The sequence below is a fragment of the Aptenodytes patagonicus genome, chromosome 7, assembly GCF_965638725.1.
Source record: "Aptenodytes patagonicus chromosome 7, bAptPat1.pri.cur, whole genome shotgun sequence".
Classification (NCBI taxonomy): Eukaryota; Metazoa; Chordata; class Aves; order Sphenisciformes; family Spheniscidae; genus Aptenodytes; species Aptenodytes patagonicus.
In genome coordinates this window covers 32,849,448-32,867,111 of record NC_134955.1, presented here as the reverse complement: position 1 = coordinate 32,867,111, position 17,664 = coordinate 32,849,448, and positions in this window count along the sequence as shown.

Here is a 17,664-nt window from a genome sequence, read left to right as displayed (position 1 = left end):
GAGAAGGACGCATGTGCTGCCAGGCAGGGAGGCACAGCTGCTGGGCAGGCGATGCTCTCAGCAGCCGAAGGAGGCCCGTCAGCTTTTGGCACACAAAGAAGTCAGAGACTGAAACTAGGATGTGTTCAAGGACTAGGACTGAATGTGGTTTCCTAACCTCATGTCATGATAGTGGCAAATGCCACCAACTAGTAACCAAAAAGAGGTTTCACGCCACAAGGGCAAAAAAACAGGGACTTGTCCTGGTGCTGTTTTAAACTTCATTCCTGTTCTTTCTTCTTGGTTCCTCCCACCTGCTCCTGCACTTCTCTTCCAGCAGAGTTTGTTTGTTGTGGCTGGTGACTGCTGATCTGGTGCAGCAAGAGTGCCTGCTGCGCTGATCCTGGCAGCAAAGCTGTGACTGCCTGTGGCTGAGCTGAAAGGTGAGACTGAGTCGAGCAATTGAAGCACTTCCCTGAACAAAAGAGCTTGACTGCTCACTTGATTTTGTGAAAGGGGTCGAGGCACATTTGCATCTTCTTTGCATCTCACACCTAAAATTGAGTTTGCTTAGCTGGAGCTGAGAGGCTCAGCTGGTAACTTACCTGTATGGAAGGAACAAGCGATGTCATGCCCAAAGAGCTATGTGCCAGAGATAACGCCTGAGATGTGTCTACCCACATGCAGCAGAAACAACCAGTATGTGCTTGCCTGGCTCTTCATCGCTTGGGGGTTTCAGCTCAGTCCAGCTCTGCACAGAGGAGCGTCCCAGAGCTCTGCTGTGCCAACTCCTGCTACTGGCATAGCATAGATGACAGTTTAGGAAGATTCCAGTCTTTTGTTTCCTCCCTGATCCATCACATTTGATCCTAATAAGTGGGATAATATAAAAGCACATCTATTTGTTTTTAACATTCTTTGCAGTTCCTTTTTTTTTTTCTTTAGAGGTTAGTTTTTTTCAAGCTATGCACAAGCATTTGACAAATGCCGTTCTTCCTCGTGACTGCTTCACATTGGTAGACCAGTCAGCCACCACAACCTGTGAGTCCTAGTAGTATTATTGACTGGCAGATTGTTTTGTGACCTTCCTTGCTTTATATTCTTCCTCTGCTCGTGCTCAACGTGCAGCCTGGACTGGGGAAAAAGAAGGGGCAGAGAGAGGTACATAGAACCGGCTTCTTGCCTACTGAGTCTGTGCCTCTTAATGTCGATGCTTGCCTGTGTTTTGCCATACTTAGTACTCTTGAAACTGAAGAATTTTGCATGCATGCAGTTTTCAGGATGACCTGGAAATCCCTTATGGAGGGCAAACATCTGAGAGTCGCACCGTATTCTGCTAACTGTTTGAGCAACTAGCAAGAAATAGTCTCCTCTCTTGATGAGAAGCTTGATGAGGTTACACCTACGGCATGGAAAATGAGTGTCCCTCTTGCCCATGATTTCTCTTTCAAGGCTTCCACAGCCTAAAAGCAGCACTGAAACTAGCATTAGTTCCAGAGCTTGGATTTGTTTGCCCTGATTTCCCAGTTAGATCTCAACTGACGTTCTCCAGTTAAAACCTGCAGGTTTTAGCCAGATTTGTTTTCTAACTGAGCGGTCAAATCATCATTAGACGGTCAAAATATGGGGCATGTCTCAGCCTGCATAGAGGAGGCTCATCAGAATCAGAGCATGTAGTGTGGGTCTCTGGTCTGCTGTAAGATGTCCTCCCCAAGTCCTGCCACTCCTGTGGGTCTCGGGCGTGCTACCTGTAATGTCATCTTTGCAGCTGGAACGGGCAGAAATGATGGGAAGCGCCTCACAGAAAGGTGCTGGCAGGCAAAAACATCCCCTTCTGAGGTCAAGAAAAGGCAAGAAATTCTTCACACAACAGTCAGTAGAGCAGCCACAGCCAGCCTGGACAAGAGCCCTTGAGGTGTTTTCCCAGCAGCCTAGTGGCCAGCAGAACAGGAAAAAACAGGGCTGCTCTCTGTGAGACGCTGACCATTGCATGACAAGAGAAAAGGGAGAGGCAGACTGAAACTCTGTGTGTAAGCACGTGCCAGTCTCTCTCTTACTGAAGTTCCCCGAGTGAGAAGCAACAGAGTAGACTTGGAGCATGCCTTTGGGAACACAGAAAATTTTGCTTCAGCTTTGTGAGGTTTTTGGGAGAGGAGGGGGAGTTGTTTTGTTTTTTTTAAGGCATACTATCCACTTGCAGTCTAGTTTGTTTTAAAATGGACTATATTTTAGTGGTTTTATGCAGGGCAGATTTGAAAAGATCAGTTGGCAGTACCTAAATACACAGATAAAGGCTGTATTAGTTTCACAAAGCGCTGAAGTGGATGAAATGCTGAATTTCTGCTGGCTCCTGAACTTCACCTCTGTCCTCATGCGATGGGGAAAACCAACAAGGTTTCCCCTTACATAGCTTTGTACTTGTGGGCTTTGTAGCCACGATCAGCTCAAAAGAGGAGGCTTGAAGGGAAGGTCCATGCTTTCAGAAGAGCCTCTCTCTGAGTCAGGGGAGAAAGCAGAAGAAATTGAGTCCTTTTGGGAGACTACAGAGAGACCTGAAAAAAGGTTGGAAAGCAAGAAAACATGGCCAGATTTCTCAAAGGCACAACAGGGCTGATGGAGTCCGAGTGGGATCTCCCAAAGGGCCTGAGCAGGTGAGGTGCCCAGCCAGCAGCAAGCCCAGGCACACCTGCCAGGAGCATGGGGCAGCTCTGTGCTCCGGCAGTCCTCGGCCTGCCGCCGGGTCCCTGGGCCGGGGCTCCTGGCTGAGCTCGGAAAAGGCTGGCTGACCCGCTTGTTCGACTATTGCATTTGGAGCTGTGGTTGTTAAGCCAAGCGTAATTGATCTTCAGGCTTGGGGGAGTAAGCTGATCCCCTCTGTAGCCACTAACGAGCTTTCCCTGCGTACACCGTGCTGGATGCGGTGAGAGCTTTTGCAGACCTTGCCAAAGACGGGATATGGGTCCCCACGCCACGGCCCGAGCCAGCGTGACAGATCCTGCGCTCCAGAGCCAGCGTGCTGGGCTACCGCTCGCACGGCTGCGCTGGGGGAAGCCAGGCGCTGCTCTCCCTCGTAAGCAGTGACGAGCTGGGGAGGCCTCATGTTGACTGGGCAAACTCTCGTGCGTGGAGGTTTTGTTCCCTGCAAATCCACCAGCAGCTGCAGTTTGGCTCTGGCTTGTATTTTAGCTGCACCCCATGCTGAGAGATTTGGATGAACGCTTCTGGGTTTGTTATGTTGCAGTAAGAAATAAACCAGGAGGGTGGTTTAAATGAAGCTTATTTAAACAGTTGAACATAATTGCTGTTGGATGCACGCAAATCCATTATAGAAGGGTTTTCTTATTCTGTCCTGTGTTTATACTTTTTAGATGTTTTGCTGAAGAAAGATGTATTGATTCTCAGTGCATCTCCTAGCACTGAAGCATGCTGGTTTGCAACTAAACGTGACCCTTTGTATTGTAATTACAGCATGTTTTCTTAATCAGGGGATACATTAATTACTGAAATATGCATTGCTACATGTATTTTAACAGGCCACATTTCTGATGTCCACATTCTTATGTCAGAAAATGATGGATGATGCATTTGTTTTTTTAATTTCATTGATTTACATGCCTGACTTGTGTTCGTTTGGATGGGAACTGAAACTTAGTACAACAAAGCAGCAAATTTTATCAGTTAAAAAGAATAACATTAAGTAACAAATAAGTTTATTAGACCTTGCTTTCTGTTTGAAACAAAAAGGCATTATTTTTGGTTAGTTAATTGAAATGATTGATACAGGTCCCCCTGTCCCATAAGTTTTGGAATTGCAAAGTCCCTTTTTTTTAACCTAGATTAGAAAAAAGTGGGGGGAAGCTGCCTTTTTTCAGTTTCCCATTGGTTTCTCAGCTTTAAATGAGCTGATCACTGCATTGCACTAATTGGAAAACTGAAATGAGGAATACATTGTTTGCACCTGCACAAGGGGTGCCTGTTGGCGAGAGATGGCTGTAGAGCTTTAGTAAACGTTCATTCCGGGTTCTTAGTCAGTGGTTTCCATCAATTCATTGGATTACCTGTTTTTTTAAGTGTCAGTAAAAATGTCCCGTTGGAGTTATTTTAATGTAATTGCAATACTTTTAGCAGACTATAGCATATTTCATACGTACCGCTCTATGCTGGCATTATTTTAAAATTGTAGGATCAGGAAGCTGAATTTACACAGATGAGCAGTGCCCGGGAGCAGGGTCTGGAGAGCCAGGGTTGAAAGGCTCTCTTCCCAGATCTGTCATGCTCTGATGTGAGACCGGAGGGGACGTCGCAAAGGTCCCCTGCCAAAGTACTCGGTAGTTCTGCACACCCAATCTGCAGGGCACCAGCACTCATCACTTAACTGCTACTGCATACTCACGAGGTCGAAGCCTTCTATGTAAGGCATGACCAAAAATCACTTCCTACAATGAATTTACAAATTAAGGCATTCAAAATTACTAGCAACCTTTGAGGACATCTTAATCTTAGTGCCGTCTACTTTTCTTCAAGTTCTCTGCGGTCTTGGTCTGATAACACACATCAGGAAGTTACCTGACAGATGAATTGTGGGATGTACAGTAATCCATTAATTATTTGTTCATACAAGGCTCTGCTAATCAAACCATTCAGTGCTTATACTGCTATTTATCAGCCAGTCTTGCAGAAACTTCTTAAATTGTGAAAACTTGTTTGCATTTGCCTGCCGTGGAAAAATGCATTAATGCTAAATCCATTTGTTTTCACATTTTCAGGGAATGATGTAGCATCACAGACAGAACCAGGCTGATTCTGAAATTAAAAAAAAAAAAAAAATCAAAATGTAGAGACATGGGATGGTATACTTCTGGCCTGTCTGTAGCCATCTATATATTTAATGCCTCACTGATGGCAGCTGAAAGTTTCTTCTGCTGCCACGTCTATGCTATGAGCTAGTTTTGGTTTAATTTCTGAGACCAGATATATTAATAAATTAGTTTATATTAAACTGAAATATGTTTTAGTTATCCTCATCTGGACATGAATAAATACCAATAAAATAATTTTTTATTTATTTGACATAAAGCAAGTATTCTACTTGATCTGAAGCAGTATCCCCCATCTGGGGCACATGTGATCTCAGTGGGTTGGTAGTATTGGATGAGATGGAAGCCAGCCTGGCTTGGTGTTCAGCACTGGGCGTCTAGCTACAGACACAAGAACAGGGCAGATGTGCAGGATTATTCCCCCAGAATATACCTACAGCAATTTGGTTTAGCAACTTCCTGACCAGAGAGGTCACGATTGTATGTAAAAGCCCTCAGTCGATTTTCTTCCATGAACTTTTGTTTTACGTCTTTCAGAACCCGTGTAAGCTTCCTGCGCCTGTCCCACAGTGACTCTGCAGCTAACCCCCCGTTAGCTTATTCTGAGATTCCACCCACTAGTTCACCTGACTCTCCTCAGTTTATGCAAGGCAGGGACAGCAAATGATCCCTCCCTATTTACTGTCCCCAAACCATTCATGATTTAAAATACCTTTATTGTATTCTCCTTCAGTTGTCTCTTTTCCAGTCTTAGTCTGGTCTTAGTCTTGCTTTTTGTATGGAAGCACTTTCAAATCTTTCCCGTTGCTCTTCTCCGAGCCCTTTACGTTCTGCTAAGTTCTTTTGCAGATGGCAGGACCAGAAGTGCATGCAGTCTTTGGGATGCAGATGCACCACCATGTTATCCTGACATTCTCCATTTTGTTCTCTACCCCTTCCCAAAGTACTCCTAACACTTCAGACTGCTACTGAACATAAACTAAGCTGACATTATTTCTAAGAATCAGCTCAAGAGCCCATCTTGAGGTAATGAGGTCAGCACTGCTTTTCCCATGTCTATTATTTTGAATTTCTAGGTTGCAGTTTTTCTGCTGTTTTCTCACCTTGTTGCTTAGTAGCATATGGTTGTTTTGCAGCTCTTCACAGATAATCCTTCTGGTTTTACTCAGCATATCCTCATGCCACCAGGAGGTCTGTCACATTTATTACCCGCTCATTTGCCAGGTAATTTACCAAGTCCACTGAACATCGCAGCCTTCAACACTCATCCCTCTGATACTGCCCTGGTGAACTCCCTCCATTGTGAATGATTGCTGCTTATTTCCACCTTTTATTTCCCATCCTTCAATCATTCATCCACTCCTTATCCCATGAGAGTTTATATGCCTAGAGAACCTTTGGGGAAGAAGTTTGCTTCAAGGCCCTTCAGCAGGATAAGCAGGCGCTTGTACGCACTGAGTCTTTCTTGTCTATATACTTGCTGGCTGCTTCAAAGACCTCTAATAGAGTTTCCAGCAAGAAGACAATGTGGGAGGAGGAAAGGGAGAGAGTGAAAGTGTCAGTATTACCTCCCTTCTACCAAACAGCCCAGTGGGTATAGAGTTCGTCCAGGATGCTGAAACTCTGCTTCACTGTCTCCTTCCTCTAAAGGGATTTGATATTGCATCTCCCAGGGAAGCATCCTAACTACCAGACTATTAGCTTAACTTCTATTTTCTCCCAGCTTTTCTTGTTAGTTATCTTTTGTTTGGCTTAAAATATGCATTGACTAAGGGATAGGAATTTCTAGCCTGGAGACTGTTATTTAGGTTCCTTTTTACCCATTGCTGTTTCAGTGAATATTTGGTTCCTCCAGTTGAAAGTGGAACCAATGGCAATGAAAATGACTGACAGCAGAATTGCGTACAGCCCACGCATGAGGATGCTTGATTAAGAGAGAGTGAGAGATGTAGATCTTAAAAGGCTAGTGCTGGCTTTTGCAGCACTGCCAAATAGAGACCTCAACCACCTTCTTCACAATGAAGCCCAGCCTCCATCATCCACCTGCTCCTATTCCTCCCAGAGAACACCTTAATCTATTGAACAGTCCTGCTCTGTCTTCAGATGCTTTGAGGGATGATGCATATGGGGAAAAGGTTGGGGACGGAGCCCTGGAAGTGGGAGCAATGCAGGGATGTGCGTGTCCAGAGTTCCTACGATGGGGAAAGGAATGGGAACCCTAACATCTAGCAGGCAAGTTGGAAGGCGAGACCCCAGAAACAGAGAGGATTACCAAATCCTGCACTGCACTTGGAGAAGAAGTTGGAAAACCCAATAAAAGGAAACAGGATGGGGAGAAGGCAGGTTAGGGACACACACAGCTGTCATGGGGGAAGTACCTGCAAGTAACTCCTGGAAAGGACAGGACAGCAGGCAGAAAAATAGGTAAGGGGGTGTGTTGCAGGACACAAAGAGTCCCTAGCTGGTGCTATGTCCTGGGAGCCCCCTATTAATACGTCACCATGTTTGAGGCCTCTCAGCGCTCTGACAAGCTGCAAGCCAGTATTCAGCCTCACTTTTGGCTGGAAGGAGAGGTCAGTGCCTGGGATAGTTCTTCAGATCATTTCCCTTTCTTGTGGATGTCACTGCTCTGAGCAAGCACATTATGGATATCCACAACCCCTTGACCTAGTTAGATCCCAGCATGTGTTACAGACAGCTTCTCTGGCAGAGGTAGGGAAAGCAGGGATGAACTTTGCCAGGTGATGGGGAAAAAAGGATGTGACTGAAACCAAGTAGGTATAAGAGGATTATAATTAAGTCAAATGACAGTTGATCAGCAAGGAACTGTTTTCCCTTTGGGCTTGCAGTAATGATGTAAAGCTCTGGACAGGAGTAGAGGAGTGCTTGCCCAGCTCAGCTCTTCGGCACTCCTGTCCTTAGGACCTTGAAGATGGGAAATCAATCACAAATCTCTCTTGCCTAGGTAAAACAAAGCACTTGCACTTATCCTACAAAGACTAATCCTGCTGTGTTCCCCAAGGATGAGCTAGACCTAGTAAGATCTTTTCTCTATCTGATGTCTGTGATAAAGCCAGAAACACTTAGTAGGGTATTAGCTGACACAGTGATACTCTAATGCACTTTGTAATTCACTTTTTATTCATGAGGCCTGACAGCTGTTTCCAAAATGTGCTTCAGGACTGCATGGTGTCCATGGAGAGGTTTCTTCTTACTGTGTCAGATACTTTGGGTATTGAGAGACAATGATAAAAATGTTTGTGCACGGCAGCTTTCCTCCGTGTTTTTAAGAAAGCAGAAGAGAGCAGTAAGCTATTGCCCAGACAGAGCCAGGAACTTGGCTTCAGGACTCTCTTACTAAACCCTTCGGCCTCAGATAATAATTTGGACCTAACTGCTTCTCCTGTCAGTGCTATGATTTCTTCAGATGTACTCAACGCTCTTGGAAATTGCCTGGTCCAAGCAGCTTTCTGAGTCCCACAAGGCTGCTTCTGTTTAACCCTCCAGTCACTGCACTTACCAAGTGGCCGATTCTGGGAACAGCCTTGCGATGGCTGGGAGCTGCTCGGATGGGGGCAAAAGCCTTGGAAATGACTTGCAGTAGCAGAGAGGGTTTCTGATCCGTGCCGGCTGAAGCTAACAGGAAGATCTGCACTGAATTCAGGATGTGCTGGCTCACATTGGGTAGGATTTTGGCAGCTCGCATGGCTGTCAGATTGAGACGTTGTGTGCCTTCAGTGGCAGACAGGAACTAGAAGAGGAGCAGATTGTGGCCTGCCAGGCAGCTGGGTGGTAGCCTGATGCAGTAGGAGGAATCAGACGTAGTTGAGAACACCAACTATTGTAATGATGAAGGGGGAGGTGGGTAGAAGCCACGAAACACTAGCCTTGTCTTTAGCATGTTTTTCTGACCGTGGTCTGAAAAAAAATCCATTGGAAAGATGAAGAATGTAACACCTGAGAAATACCTGACCTTTGCCCAGCAATTTTTGCATATCTAGGGTTTAGGAGGAGGTAGAAACTTTGTTAGAAATGCTAGCTTTTCTGTAAGTGCTTGTCCTCAGTTGGAGAGGTTGCAATGGGCGCTCTGGACCAACACACAGTGTGTCATGTGCTCTCCATTCCTGTGGCAGCTCAGTTAGGGCTTCTTCTAGCCAAAGTCCACTGGTCCACTGAACACAGGCTCTTTGACCTTGACCACAAGAAATCAGTCCAGGTCTATCTACGGGTCTTCTCTATAAGCGCACTTACCAGAACATGTCTACCATAGCTCACAGGTGGTGTTTTTAAGTGGGCCTGTTGCTCTAAAACAGGCTACTTTCAGTTGCTGCAGATTCAGCCTCCCTAAGGTTTCGGGCACCTCCAAAGGCTTTTCTAGATGTCCTCTTACTTGTCACAAGTAATCAAAAGTCTCTGTCTGCATCCACATGTAAACTTACCTGAGAGAGACACGAAAAGCTTTAGTGGGAAGCAGACTCCATGCTGGATCAGGTGAGCAGTCCTTTCCACCCTGTGTGTGACAACCCTTTGGTGGCAGACGGAGGGGCTCCTCTCGCTGTGGGTCAGAGAGCATCTCAAGTAAGCAGCGTGGAGAGGCCTGGTGGGGAAGATGTGCAGGGCTGGTTAGCTGCAGAGGAGAAATGCTCTGATAAGCTGTGTGGAGGATTTTTTTCCCCTCCCATGAAATAAAATGAGAGAAAAGGGAGGGAAGCTCCTACACTGACCCTACGATTCTGGGGGTGATTAACTCTGTTATGGTCAGTTTGGTCACTGATAACAGGTCTGTAGGACTTAGTCTGAGAGACCCTTTACCTGCAGGATGGGCTGTATTCCCTGCAAAGTGCTTTGGCCCGGAGAGAGTAAAGCCATGAGATCCAGGTTTAGGCAGCACGTAGCCAGGCGGTGCGGGGAGCTGAGCTGCACCAGCGCTGACGGAGCAGCAGTCGCAGCCTGGGACCTCCTGGATCGTTGTCAGCCCCGCGCTGACAACGCTCTCTTCTCAGGCAAGGTTTTCTTCGCTCAGTCCGCAGGCCGAGCGCTTGGTCACGGAGACGCCTGGGCAAGGAGCCGGGCTGTCCCAGCTTTCCAGCAGGGGATCTGCCCCGGCTTTATGTTGTGCCCTTAGGAAAGCTCCGGACGTGCGGATGGCGAAGAGGAGACCGGCGGGGTGCGCGCGGGCGGGCGGGAAGGGCCGGGGCTCCCTCTGCTGGTGCTGACGCGAACCGCAGCAGGCAGCTGCACCCGCTGCCCGGGGCCGGGCGGCCCGACCCCGCTGCCCGACCCCGCTGCCCGACCCCGCTGCCCGACCCCGCTGCCCGACCCCGGCCTACGGAAAAGCCCCCCGAGTCTGGAAGTCAGCGCTGGGAGCCCAGCTCGCCCCGACCCCACCTGCGCTTCCCGCTGCAGGCCAGGCAGAGCCGAGACGTGAGGTGCTGGCAGGGGACCTGGGGCAGAGCAGCTCTCCAGAGCCAGGACCTCTCTCTTACCAGCCCGCGGTTCCTTCCTCTCCTGTCGCTGCCTTCTCTTTACACGCAGCCCTCTCTCTCCGGTTCGTTTCTTTATTTGCTTTCTCCCCTCTGCTACTGTCGCTCCCTTTCTCCTCGGTCCCTGCGTGAAGAACAGGCACTGGCTGAACACCTCTCATTTGGGGCGATTGCATCTAAACGCGTGTTAAAACCAAAGGGCACGAAACCCCAAGCACAGGGCTGTGCTGACAGCGTTGACTGTGATGCTCACGGAGTGGATTCCAATAATTCCCTCTCCCCAAAAGTTGTCATCCACTTTTAGCATCTGGGAAGCTGTTTGTTCCTAATGGGCAAGAAAAATGCTATTATCTCCCTGCTCTTCTACCCGCAGAACTGGACACAGCCCCACTATGTCACAGCTAGGTGAAAAGCTTGGCCCCTTGGATACAAGGACAGGCAGTTTTCCGGAGGTTTGTGCTTTTTTCCCAGCAGTGTGGTCATTTTGGGGGGGAATAATCTTGTGCAAGTCATTTCATACATCTGTCTCAGGTTCCCAGTGAGGAGAATGGGCACAGGAGCTCCACTTTCCTTGTGAAGTGTTTTGAAATCTGCTTACAAAAAAGCTTATATAGGAACAGTGCTCTCTGCTAATGAAAAACATTGCCTAGGAACAGTGTTACTGCTAGCCTCGTGGAAAGAGATGGGGCAGCCACACACTTGGGGGCTGCGTTGAAGCCCAGGTTATTGTAATAAACTGTTCTCCTTTGCAGGCCTGAATGCTGCCTGCTGGGAAAAAGATCCCGTTGCTTACAATTAAGGTTTTTAATCTATGTGTCCACATGTTATTTCAAGCATAAATTTGCACTTCGTTTCTTTAAGAACTCGGGGCTGATTTATCTTTGCTTTTGCAGCTGTGTTTCTGAGGGGTAACTGTGTGTTTCTCAGCTAGTAAATGCTATTAATATTACATAGCTGTCATGATAAGAAGAAAGCATGCTGGTAGTTTGGCAGAAGTTCCCTGGTAAAAGGAAGCATGTAATGCTCTTATTGCATGATTTCCCTATTCTCTTCTTGCTTCACGTCTTCCACAGATGCAGGCTGGAGATGAAAAGAATTGCGCATCCTGGTTTTCCTGCAAAACCCACTCTTTCCTCAAGAATGCTCCTTTAACTTTTTGTAAGGGGCAGCTCTGCTCAATCCCTGTTCCTCCTACCTTTTTATGGTTGTAAAGCATTTTAGATGTGTAGTGTGGTTGTCATAGGCCATTTTCCTCCCACTGTGCTGAATCAAGTCTGTAGACAGCAGAGCTTCTCAGCAGGTGGAATCAGCTGTCAAATGATAAGAAATGTGCAGTTCCTGCTTTTTACATCCACTGTTGTGGGCTAATGGATGTGGTTGCTAATCTTAAAGCAGCAGCAGTTGCAGAATGTACCCCCAGCTGTGCCTTAGTGTTTCTTGGGATGAAGTTTTCAGTTGTTCAGCTGGGCATAAGGTGGCGGTGGCGTCAGTTTAACCTATAAGCATCATCTGTAAAATTGCTGCTGCAAGCATTCCTCAGCTAAAAGAAAACTGCTGACTGTTTTCTGACGCTTCCAGTGAAGTTATGTAAGCATGCAAACAATGCTGGAATGTATTGTCTGTACATGAACTGCTGGAAACTTGGTTTGCTTGCAGGGTTTATAAAACAGAGCTTTTGCCACACATAGGAGGTTCTTTCCTGGGGGCAGGTGGCAGCTCATTGGACCCAAGGAGCAGCTGGGTGCAGTGTGGGGCTGCTACTGCTGCCTGGGACCACAAATTTGCCATCACACTGAGCACATTAATTAAGAAGAAAGGGCAACAGGAGGAGGTGTATCCTCTGTAGGCCTGTGCCCCAACAAAGTCCTGAAGGCCAGCGCATTCTTCCTCCTGTATATGTCCATTGCCATGACTATCAAATTCTTTCAGCCCTTTTCCTACAACAGGCTCAGAGCTGAAGCGCTCAGCTGTGTTCAGTTGAGCAAGCTGAAAAAGAACAAGTGGTTTGATGAGTGGTGAAAAATTTCTCCTTACAGATTTGGCTGAAGAGCAGTCTATCATCTCAACAATTTCCCTAGGGCGAGCAGAGTAAAGCCAAGACAGAGGATTTGGTAATAGGGTTGTATGTAGTACGCACTAGTCTTCTCGGTAACAAGCAGCAAGAATCAGAGACAAAACTGCATTTACTTGCTGCTGGGAGCTCATCCTTCTCCTGCACCTGTCTCGCTTCTGCTAAAAGGAAATGTGGATCAGTAAAGCTGGAGATACCACCAAAAACTGACTCCTCTCCTACCTTCAAAATGAAGGTGGGTGAATACCAACAGGTAGCCTGCCAAGCTAGTGTCTTTCTCTGATGAACTTTGCTTCTTTCATCCTCATTATCGTTCTGCTTGTAAGACATGTTTTGAGAATCTAATTCTTGCACTCAATGCCTAGTGAGCAAATGCAATTCCCTGAAGTTCTGCTAATGCCATGGTGGGAAAGAGGCAGTATAATAACTAACAGTAGCAACTCATGCAGAGTCCTGCCTGTCCTCCCGACAGCTGCAGCTCTTTGCACCATCACTACTGCCATGATGAGATGAGGTTGTTCCTTATCCTACATAACGTTTGCAAATGCTGCAGCCCAGCAAGGAGCACAGGGTGGTTAAACGCTGAGGTCTTTCTCTCTGCTCAGTCAATGCAAGTTATTTCAGGTTCCCCAGCTGCTCTTCTCAGGGATCCCATCAGCTGCACCATGAGGAACCAAAGGGCCTGTCAGGAGGCCAAAGGTGATGCAGTCAGCAAGGCTGGTCCAGAGATCACATTGACACTCAAGGGGACAGCTTGACACACATCATCTTGTCTTCCTGCTGGGCTCATCCTTCAGATCAAAATGGCCTCTTTGGACACCTCTGACAGATCGCGTTCCTCTGCCCCACAGAGCTCTCAGCATTTGAAGCCAGGTTGAAAAAGCTCATCAGTCCCACAAGTACTTCGCAGTCAGTGCATAGCCAGCACTGTGCAGTATTACAGAGCAGAGAACAAATGTGTGTGTAATTGCAACTGGGAAGCTTTACACCTTCCTACAACCATTTTGTTCATCTGGGCAGTAGCTGTGGAAAAGTTTCATAAAACCTAACACCATAGGTCTGAAATAAACATGTTTTGCGTGCATCCACATTGTCAAGGTGAGTGGATTATTAATTACGCAAAACCAGCAGTTATCTTGAGCGTATGGTCCACAGCAGGCCAGCTAGCCCAGGTTGGAAGCACTGTTAAAAACCTGATGTGAAGGTGGAGAGAGGCTGCTCCTGCTTAAAAGCTTGTTTTAATGATGTAGTGAAGGCATGCTCGGGATGGGTTCTCCTGACTTCTTACCGAGGCTTCTCTCGGGTGTGAGAAGCCTGTCCTCTGTGAAAGCCTAACCCCAAGCAATCCCAGGCTCCAGTGCTCCCCCAGACCTCTGCAGTGGTGTGTTCAGCGTCTTTCCAGCAGCCTGGGAGAGATGAGTCGGAGCAACAGTGAGAGCAGAGAAGTTGCCTGATGTTGCCAGGCCCTCCATGCACCCAAACCTGAGGGAGGAAGGTATCAAAGAGCTCTGATCTCAGTTTCTGGTCAGCAGAGAATAGTGCCTGACGTGCTTTGTTATGCACTGACCTGAACCACCTGCTGCAAGCGCTTGTTCTGTCTGCCTGCTGTAAGGCGCTGGAGATGCTTCAAGGGGGCACCATCAATTGTAAATCTGTGCGGCACTTTGCACAATTCGGATGAACTTTCCTGATGTTCTCGCAGCTGTTGCAGTATGAAGCTATCAAATAATAATAGTAACAGCACTCTGCTGTCTCATGGGAAACAGAGTAATGTTGCAGACTCTTGCCTAAAAGTGCGAGGATTAGATCATGAACTAAGAGCCATTTTGGCCCAGGGTGGCCTGGAGTCATTCTAGCCTCCTGCAAAGTACATCTGACGGTCAAGTCTTAACCGTTCGGTTTATGCGAGGAGCACAGAAGTCTTCTCTTTCCATCCAGGGCTGCTTGTGTCACAACACGCTTTTTTAATCTCCCTTTTGTTTATCCCTTTGCAGAAAGGGATAGGCAGAAATCCAGCTCTAAAACTATTTTTCAGTAACTTCTAGCACTCAGTGGTTTATTGTCTGAGCTTACCTCCTTCCAAAATAGTGCTGTACTTACGGTTTCAACCTTAAAGTATTTCTCTATACTGGGTATGCCCTGGCCTTGTCTCTCCTTTGAGTTATTATCTTCCCCCAAGGGACTTGGCTGTTAACATTTCAGAGCTGACATTAATGGGGCTGACCTGGACTGCCTGCCCGGGTGAGTCAGCAGAGCAGGAGCGCTTCTGCCCGGGCTTCACATCATCCGTCCGCAGAGCCGCTTGTATTGACTGACACAAAAGCCTGCCTGCCTGTGCCTGGTGCTAAGTGCATAGGAGGGAAAGGCCAGGGCACAGGCAGAAGCAGTGTTTCCTGGTCCCCATCTATCGAGATATTGTAGTTATGCTTTGTGGGGATGTGTGTTCAACACACAAGCTTTGATATACGGGACTATTAAAAGTAAGGACTGCTTTTATTCACAGCCCCATTTTGTGGGGTCAGACTAGCACAAATACGTTTGCACTGTGCTATTTTTGGTGTAACGAGTCCTGCCTGCCCTTGGCTGTGGCAGCCCCATCATTCCGTTGCCAGGGCTATGTGCCCCCCATGCTCCCAGCTGGGCCAGCTGACCGGGGCTCTTGACCCACTGGTGTCAGCCTGGGGACCCTGGCTTTCCTCAGCTGGCCAGGGCAGAGTCCATGCAACTGGCCAGCCTTTGTAGACAAGCCCAAGGCAACAAACCAGCATCCAGCTTCAGCATTACGAGTAACAAACTGTGCTGGGTACAGCTCTTCTGTGGGTTCAGACCTGATTTCCCAACTGCATCATGCCACTTGGAGTTGCAGCAGCTGGAAGATGGGACGTGATGGGACGTGATCTCCCCCCGAGGGACAGGGGTATGCATCCTTCCCTCAAACTCCTCCACTCTTTGGGTTTTCTATGCTTTTCTGCTAAGGAAGCCTGTGCGGTGCCTGCTGCTCGCACCCACTGGGTGGAGCAGCTCCCTGCTTATTGCCTGCTGGCTGCGCTTCCCTGTCCAGAAAGGTTGGGGTCCAAAAATCACAAAGCAGAGATGGGGAAGGGGCAAGGCAACACTGAATGAAGACCTGCTTCTGGCCGTCTAGGGACAAAGCTGAATTTTACCAGAAAAAAGGCTAGCAAGTATCTCTCTATAAAAACAAGGTGGGTAAACAAGTCCCCGTGAACAGCTATTGCTTAATCAGGAGCAAAGGGGCCACTTCAGGGCCTCAAAGCCCCTTAAACTCTGTCTTTAAAAACAAACAAGCAAACATAAAAGCCCAAGTCTTCCCAAATGTCACCTTTGCAAGCCCAGTGACAGCAGTAACTTAGTGCTGTTGCACTAAGGCAGAGCATCAGTCAGAAAGGGCTCCGTGGCTGTGAAAAGAGCTAGTCAAGATAGTTTAATCCAAATAATTTTCTGTAAAATTTGGCTATTAAGGTGAATATTGGGGGGGGTGGGGGGTGGTGTAAATTTTTATTATATTGTCCTGGTTTCAGCTGGAATAGAGGTAATTTTCTTCCTAGTAGCTGGTACAGTGCTGTGTTTTGGTTTTAGGATGAGAACAATGTTGATAACACACTGATGTTTTAGTTGTTGCTAGGTAGTGCTTACACTAGTCAAGGACTTTTCAGCTTCCCATGCTCTGCCAACTAGGAAGGCTGCAGGTGCACAAGAAGCTGGGAGGGGGCACAGCCAGGACAGCTGACCCAAACTGGCCTAAGGGACATTCCATACCATGTGACATCATGCTTGGTACATAAACTGGGGGAAAGCTGGCCAGGGGGGGGCCGCTGCTCAGGGACTGGGTGGGCATCGGTCAGCGGGTGGTGAGCAATTGCACTGTGCATCACTTGCTTTGTATATTCTTTTATTATTACTACTATTTTACTTTATTTCAATTATTAAACTGTTTTTATCTCAACCCATGAGTTTTCTCACTTTTGCTCTTCCGATTCTCTCCCCCATCCCACTGGGGCGGGGAGAGTGAGCGAGCGGCTCTGTGGTGCTCAGTTGCCAGCTGAAGTTAAACCACAACATTTAGTAACAAATTAAAAAGTAAACAAAGCAAAGAAAATCAAAGCATTTTGACAGGAAATAGTTTAAAAATCTGAATGTAGGGGGTTTGCTTCATTTATTTGCTTGATAACCCCCTGATTCCTCCGCTTATTCTCCACTTCAGGCAAAAGATTGCAGGGAATTTTTTAAAATGTTGGCTACCTAAGAAAAATCAACTTGAATATGTTTTCATCATCTTCGTTGTGGTTACTACAAAAGAATGAACAAATTCAAAACATATTTCTTCTTTCCACAGTAGGGGAAGGAAGACACCCCCACATGCATTCTGTCATAGACAGCAGCATTTAAAGGATGCTCAGGAGGTTTTTACAACTTCTTTTCTTTCTTTTCCTCTGGAGCCGCACGAAGCATCTAGAGAAGAGCCCAATGGGAGCGAATGATGCCGCAGCTGCCACCAGCTCCATCCCATGGGGAAAGGTGTCCAGCAGAGAAACACTACAGCACGACTCAGGATCCCCAGGGCCTGCTGAGCACTGCAGGATCGGTGGTAAGGAAGTTCATCTACATCATTGTTAAAGAAATGGCACTCTCCTTATCCCTTTCTTTGTCTGGGTAGCAGCTATCCATCTATTATGTATAGATCTCTTGGACCAGGAGTCTCTTCTTCCAGACCTTTCCGCTGAAGCAGATCTAGCCGCAGGAGGGACAACAGCCCCGTGGGGGAAAGCCTACCCTATTTTACTCTGGTCCCCAGTGGAAGGGAGGGTCCCCTGAACTCACACCCTTCCTATATGTTTACTACTCTGCTTTGCTGAAAGGTGCCTGTACCTCCTTGTAGGGACCTGCAGTAGATGTCTGTGAGACGGACAGTTCGTTCCTGTGACTGTCAACATGGAAAACTGGTCTCTGCATCAGCCCAGCCCTGATGAGATGGTTGTCTCTTTGAGGACTAGGTCAAATTTCTCTGGTCTCAGACAAGAAGATGTGGTAACGCTCTGCCTATGGGAGCCCGTCAACGTGGCTCAGCTAAAAAATATCTTCATGTCTCATTAAAAAGGTATAGGTATCAAAGTCGCTGAGGTCCTGAGTCTTCATTAACACCAGTGCACGTTCTGGGTCCAGAGCAACAACTATCTCCCCATTATTCCCCCAAACCCCCATGTTTCTGGGATCTGCTGTGGCAGAAGGACCACAGAAGATGAGAGGACATCTGGAACTAGAACATACTTTAGCATCAGGAGTGCTGCTGCTGGAT